The sequence below is a fragment of the Solea senegalensis genome, unplaced genomic scaffold (assembly GCF_019176455.1).
Source record: "Solea senegalensis isolate Sse05_10M unplaced genomic scaffold, IFAPA_SoseM_1 scf7180000016561, whole genome shotgun sequence".
Taxonomy (NCBI): domain Eukaryota; kingdom Metazoa; phylum Chordata; class Actinopteri; order Pleuronectiformes; family Soleidae; genus Solea; species Solea senegalensis.
The window spans coordinates 1,757-8,886 of record NW_025321868.1 but is presented as its reverse complement, the minus strand read 5'-3'; positions in this window follow the sequence as shown (position 1 = coordinate 8,886).

Here is a 7,130-nt window from a genome sequence, read left to right as displayed (position 1 = left end):
TAACTCCAGTGTTTCATGTAACTCTGGTGTTTCTGCTGTCACTCCAGCACGCCATCTAACTCTGGTGTTTCATGTCACCCAGTATTTCCTCATGTCACCCAGCACGCCATTCAACTCTGGTGTTTCTGTAATGTATGTAACTCTGGTGTTTCATGTAACTCTGGTGTTTCATGTCACTCTGGTGTTTCATCGCTGTAAACCACCTTCGCCCCGAGCCCTTCCAAGCCGATCTAGAGTCTGTAGCGGCGCACCACCGGCGGAGGAAATTTCATGTCAAACTTATGTGTGACACTGTTGTATGATGAAGTCGGCATCAATTCAGGGAAAAAACTGTTGAAAAGTTGAAATATGGAGATTAAAGGTTTCTGCTCAACGGTAATCTCCAATAATTATTGACCTAAATGGATTTGTTAAAAGAGTTCTTTTTTTTAAAAAAAAGAAACCTAAAACTGACTAAAACTTTTTTGAGTTTTCATGGACTAAAATTGGACTAAAAGTATCACATATAGAAATTACTAAAAGTGACTAAAACTAATAAGCGTTTTAGTCCAAAAGACTAAAACTAAGACTAAATCTAGAATGGCTTCCAAAAACAACAGTGCACAGTACACCATCCAGAGAAACATCCAGACCAGTGGAGAAAACTGCTGAACAGTCCAGACCAGGAGCTGAGCTGCTGAATGTTGAATACCAGAAAATGGAAGAGAGGTGATGCTTGTCCATGAAAATAAACCACTTTATCACGACAGCACAGTTTCTCTTACTGCACATTTGATTGGTCTTTGTATATTTGACTACTTATTAAACTATTCAATTTAATCAACACATTTAACTAAGATTTTCTGTAAAATGCAATAGCTTACAACATTTATCTTATTTTCTTGTTTACATAGCAATGCTGACACCTATTGGTGATTTACTGGTACTACTGCCTTAACAATGACACTCGCAATGGATAAGAAAAGGATCATTTAATAGCATTTAATAGAACCTTGTAGTAACGTATAAATACGGTAATAAAAATAAAAAAAATAGTCTGATAGGCTGTTTAATATACGACACATGACTTATTTTGGCATACAAAGAACCAACTCGTAACCAAAGACTACGCTATGTAAAATGTGAATTCACTTTTATAAGTAACTTTGGTAAGTTACAGATTTCAATTCATAATTAACATCGATGGAGGGGGGCCCAAAAAATACAGTCTGTCTAGTATAGTCCATTTATTTAATCCGGCTCTGAACAGAGTGACATGAAACACCAGAGTGACATGGAACACAGGAGCGACATGGAACACAGGAGCGACATGAACACTCCTGTGTTTTATGTCACTCCGGTGAGTGACATAAAACACAGGAGTGACATGGAACACAGGAGTGACATGAAACACCAGAGTGACATGAAACCTGGCTGAGAAGAATGTATGTGCAACTCGCCACAGACATGGAAGTGAAAAGTATAGAAGGCCCTTACTCTCTGTGGTACTGGTTTGACTGACTATATGCAGTCCAGGTTTGGTTCTGGATCTTGGTACACACTGGGGACAAGAGGAAGGTCCAGATGAAGCCGCCTGATCCCAGAATGAGTTGATGCATTGTCTGCAGAAGCAGTGTCCACAGCTGGTAGAGAGAGGATCCTTCAGAGCTTGTTTACACAAAGTACAGCAGGACAACTCCTCAGAACCACTGCTCGTCCTCTTCTCTCTGTGAAGACATTTAGTGATTACTGCAGTCATATGTGCTTTGATTTGCTGTCACACTCAAAAAGGAAAGGTTTGAAGTAACCAGAGACACAAGATGAGTAAGAGCAAAGTATATGGAGGGAAAGTGACTGCTGTTATCCTGGTCCAGATAGCAGCATAAATATTACAAATAGTTACAGAAACTAGTCAACTTTAGATACAAAAGTCACAACAGAATATAAAAGTTAAAAGAGAGATGTAATAAAGTAAAGTGCAGAAGCATACAGGCCATACCAACAAGGTTCCTTAATCTGAAGCCTTCAAAAAGGCAGTGTCTGTAGTGAAATAGTGTTTTGCAGCTCATGCTATGTCTATGGTGGAAGGAGAAAGCAGTTTTACTAACAGCTGAATCATCTTCAAACTCACTCTGTGTCTGTGGATCCAGGTTCATCACTGAAGTCTGGAGGAATCTCTTTGGACTGATCACTCTTTATAGACAGACAGCTGAATCCTGTAGAATGTGTAGTACTGACCTCTGCAAACACAAACATGTATTTAGTAATGGGCCTGGGTTGTGGGCGGGGCCAGGGATGGCGTGCTGCTTCGTGGTGGATTAGCATGTGGTTGTTAACGATGATTGTAGATTTTGGACTGGTTGAAATGAATGTTATGTTGTTAACCTGTACCTGTCTCTCTCTCTGTTTGTCTGTCTGTCTCTCTCTCTGTTTGTCTGTGTCTCTTTCTCTGTTTGTCTGTCTCTCTCTGTTTGTTTGTCTGTGTGTCTCTCTCTCTTTCCCACTCACTCCTCTCCTATCACAGACTCTTCCTGTGCATACTGCACATATGGAAGAAAACACCCAAGAACAAACTCAAAGAAAGAGGAAAGAGTGTTTACATTCTTTGTGGTAGGCACCACATAAAAGTCACCATAGTTCCCTGACAGGTTGGATTCCACCATAGTTCCCTGACAGGTTGGATTTCACCATAGTTCCCTGACAGGTTGGATTTCACCATAGTTCCATGACACATTGGATTTTAACGTAGTTCCCTGAAACGTTAGATTTCACCGTAGTTCCCTGACACTTTAGATTCCACCATAGTTCCCTGACAGATTGTTCTTGTAGTTCCTGAACGTTAGATTCCACCATAGTTCCTGACAGATTCCACCATAGTTCCCTGACACATTGGATTTAGTTTCCCGTTAGATTCCACCATAGTTCCCTGAAGCGTTTTTCACCATAGTTCCCTGACCGTTAGATTCCAACATAGTTCCCTGACACATTGGATTTTAGTTCCTGAAACGTTAGATTCCACCAAGTTAGATTCCCATAGTTCCCACAGTTCCTGAAACGTTACCATAGTTCCCTGACACATTGGATTTTAACGTAGTTCCCTGAAACGTTAGATTCCACCAGTTCCTGACACGTTAGATTCCACCATTCCTGACACGTTAATTCCACCATAGTTCCTTGACACCACACATTGGATTTTAACGTAGTTCCCTGAAACCTTAGATTTCACCTAGTTCCCTGACACATTAGATTCCACCTTCCTGACACGTTAGATTCCACACATTAGATTCACCATAGTTCCTGACACAGATTCCACCATAGTTCCCTGACACGTTAGATTCCACCAGTTCCCTGATTAGATTCCACCATAGTTCCCTGACACATAGTTCCATTAGATTCCACCATAGTTCCTGACTTAGATTCCACCATAGTTCCCTGACATTCCACCATAGTTCCCTGACACATTAGATTCCACCATAGTTCCTGACACGTTCCATTAGACATAGTTCCCTGACACATTAGATTCCACCATAGTTCCCTGACACGTTAGATTCCACCATAGTTCCCTGACAAGTTGGATTTCAACGTAGTTCCCTGACACGTTGGATTCCACTCCACGACTCCTGCCACACTTTTGCTCTTTAAACAGAGGCAACTAATAGCATGTTCTTTCTGATGCAGGTCATGTGATCTCTAATGAATAGGTCTGTCACACATGCTAATAAACAACATTACAAACCAGTTTGTCTTGAATACATTTAATCATAAGCCATTGGTCTGTGCATGAATTCACTTTATTGCCTGCACTGGGAGCATAAAAACATGATCATTCACCCTCTCACTTCTGGACTTTACAGACGTGTGGTGCAATAGCCTGTAAGATCACACAGATTCAATGAGGTGAGTCTTCTGCTGGAGGGACCGTGGGTACCTGGAGAACCTGGAGTTCCTTGGCTGATATAAAAATGGAGAATCTCTGTTGCATATGTAGTTCTTCAAAACCTGTTTTCACTGTTTTTTTTTTGGTATAATTAACAAACAGAGGCTGTTGAAAGTCGACAGGTGGCGCTGGTTTATGAAATAATGTTGTTGCCTCAGGATGAGCTAGCGTGGTGCTAACGGCTACCTTGCACTTGCTGTGAGGCTTCGTAGCCTCTGATTTCAGAGGTTAAAGACAAATGTGTAACCTCTGAAATAGCAGTAGCACACACACACACTGTTGTTGTGATCACGTCACCTACATGCATTCAACATGCAGATAGAAGTGCTGGAGCGGAATGGACTCCTGTATCGGAGCGCTTATATCGGAGATTTTAGAGGCAGTCTGATATAATCCGATATGCATTTTTTGTTTGATATCGGACCAATATCCGATATCAATATTGGATCAGGACATCCCTAGTCAGCACAATAAACACTGGTAAAGTCAAGAGTTGTTTAGCAGGTCTCTTACTTTGTGTGAGAGGATCCAGGTTTGTCTCTGAAGCTTTGAGATCTTTGGACCGCTCACTCTTCATGGACAGACAGCTGGACTCTGCTCCGTCCTCCTCCTCCTCCACCTCGACATGACCACTCATGTTCAGGGCATGAGCCAGTCTGAGAGAGAGAGACGTGTGACGCTTACAAACATAAGAATCAGGACAAACAAGACTTTCAGAGACACACCCAGAAATAACGTGCAAGGATTATTTATTAATAGCTGCTTTACTCTGGCTGTGCAATGACTTGTAAAGTCAGATAATCATGTTAAATGTGATGCAATGGGTCATATTATCCATATCATGTAGTGTATACATTTGGGTCCACCTGCCGCTGACAGTGTGACGTCACCGTGGTCCACTAACATCGGAACTCTGACAGTGTGACGTCACCGCGGTCCACTAACATCGGAACTCTGACAGTGTGACGTCACCGCGGTCCACTAACATCGGAACTCTGACAGTGTGACGTCACCGCGGTCCACTAACATCGGAACTCTGACAGTGTGACGTCACCGCGGTCCACTAACATCAGAACTCTGACAGTGTGACGTCACCGCGGTCCATTCACATCGGACCTCTGACAGTGTGACGTCACCCCGGTCCACTGACATCGGAACTCTGACAGTGTGACGTCACCGCGGTCCAGTGACACCTGATACCGCGTCCATTGACATCGGACCTCTGACGGTGGAAGTCACCGCGGTCCACTAACATCGGAACTCTGACGGTGTGACGTCACCGCGGTCCACTAACATCGGAACTCTGACGGTGTGACGTCACCGCGGTCCATTCACATCGGACCTCTGACAGTGTGACGTCACCGTGGTCCACTAACATCGGAACTCTGACAGTGTGACGTCACCGCGGTCCACTAACATCAGAACTCTGACAGTGTGACGTCACCGCGGTCCACTAACATCAGAACTCTGACAGTGTGACGTGACCGTGGTCCACTAACTTGAGAAGTGAACCCTGATGCAAACATATCTCAGTTTAGCCATTCTTTTTCTAAAAAAAGAAAACCACAAACCACAAACACTAACAAACAATCAGGTGGTAAAAACTTGCTGGAACAAATGTCGCTTTATCAGAGATATAAATAACTCCAGAGTTGGTGCGTGGTCAACAGCCAGAGGGAGTGAGTTCCAGAGGGTCGGCGCCGCGACACTGAAAGCCCTGTTGCCAAAGGTTTGCCTGCAGGTGTGGGGAATGGAGAGGAGACCGAGGTCAGCATACCACAGGGTCCGGGAGGGAAGGTGCACATGGGGGAGGTCGAGATTTCTTCTTCTGTTAAGAGGGAGTTTTTTCTCTCCACTGATGCCTAGTGTTTGCTCATTGTGTGAACGGTTGGGGTTCTCTGCTCTCCTGATGTTGTCTATGTACAGTGCCTTGAGATAATGTATGTTATGATTTGGCGATATACAAATAAAATTGAATTGAATTGAAAGCTGTATAAATTGGATGGATTTTATAATGATGATATAATTTATTATATCATCGTTATATAATTTTCTGGGTTTTGACTGCAGTTACAAAAAAGATTCAGTAGATGGCAGGTACCCTCTGTGACTTTATATTATTGCATTTATTATTCCTTGTTTTATTTATTTCTGTTTTGTCACTTTGAGGACTTTTATAATCTGCATGTGCTATAAACCATGTCTATATATAAAATAAATGATACTTGATACTTTCAGACACATGTGAACTCAGTGATGGAGGCAGCAGTGAGTGTTTTTTAACGTGACACAAACTTTAGTTTCCAAAGTTGAAAAGTGTGTCTAAGATAAAGCGCTGAACATCAGGGTGACTGACAGGTGACGCCTGTGTCCTCTTCACTTTTTCATGCGTCTGTTGAGGGAACAAGTGCAGAATTATTTTAATAACTGTACACATCATGACCTTTGATTGGTATGTGTCAGTCAAATCAGTCAATCAGATTTAATTTGTTTTTCTGCTAACAGTCAGTAGAGGGCAGTGGAGACAGCAGAAAGTCATTTAACCACCAGGACTCTGAAGCTGTTCAATTAGAGCAGTTAATTAGAAACAGAGCCGCTGTTAGTTGACACTGTTCAGGAACATGTGATTGTACAGATTGAGCTTAGTTTCAAGGTTGGTTATTGTGTTCATTCCTTGTCAATAAAAGCCGATTAGAGCCTGGTGTAAAATTTATAATGAAGGAGCCAAGAGAAGACATCTGCACCTGCATCTATGAAACATGTTAACGATCACAGAGTGAAACGCTTCACTTTGCTACAGTACAGTACTTGTTTTCCCAAAATAACCAGCCCTGATTGTTCCATTCTTTGGCACCCTTCCCCTGGGGTACCAGAGTAAAATGGTACGGTATGGTCAGGGTGGAGGTAGACCGGCACCATCCATGTCAGCCATCAGACACAGTCCACAGCTGTCTACAAAGCAAAGCTACTGTTCTCAGTGGAAAGACGAACTGATCGACGGCTTTACCGTTTACCGCAAAACTGATCCGTATCACCATGGAGACACAGCATATGTGTAATCGAGAGTACAGAGCTTCAGAATTGGAGGTAGCATCAGGCTGTGTTCATGCCTGTCTTACAGTTGCCTCTGTTCTCCTTTGCCATGTATATTCAAATAAACTCATCACAGACTCCAGATACTTTTCTTGATTGATTTTGTTTAGTAAAGATTTGA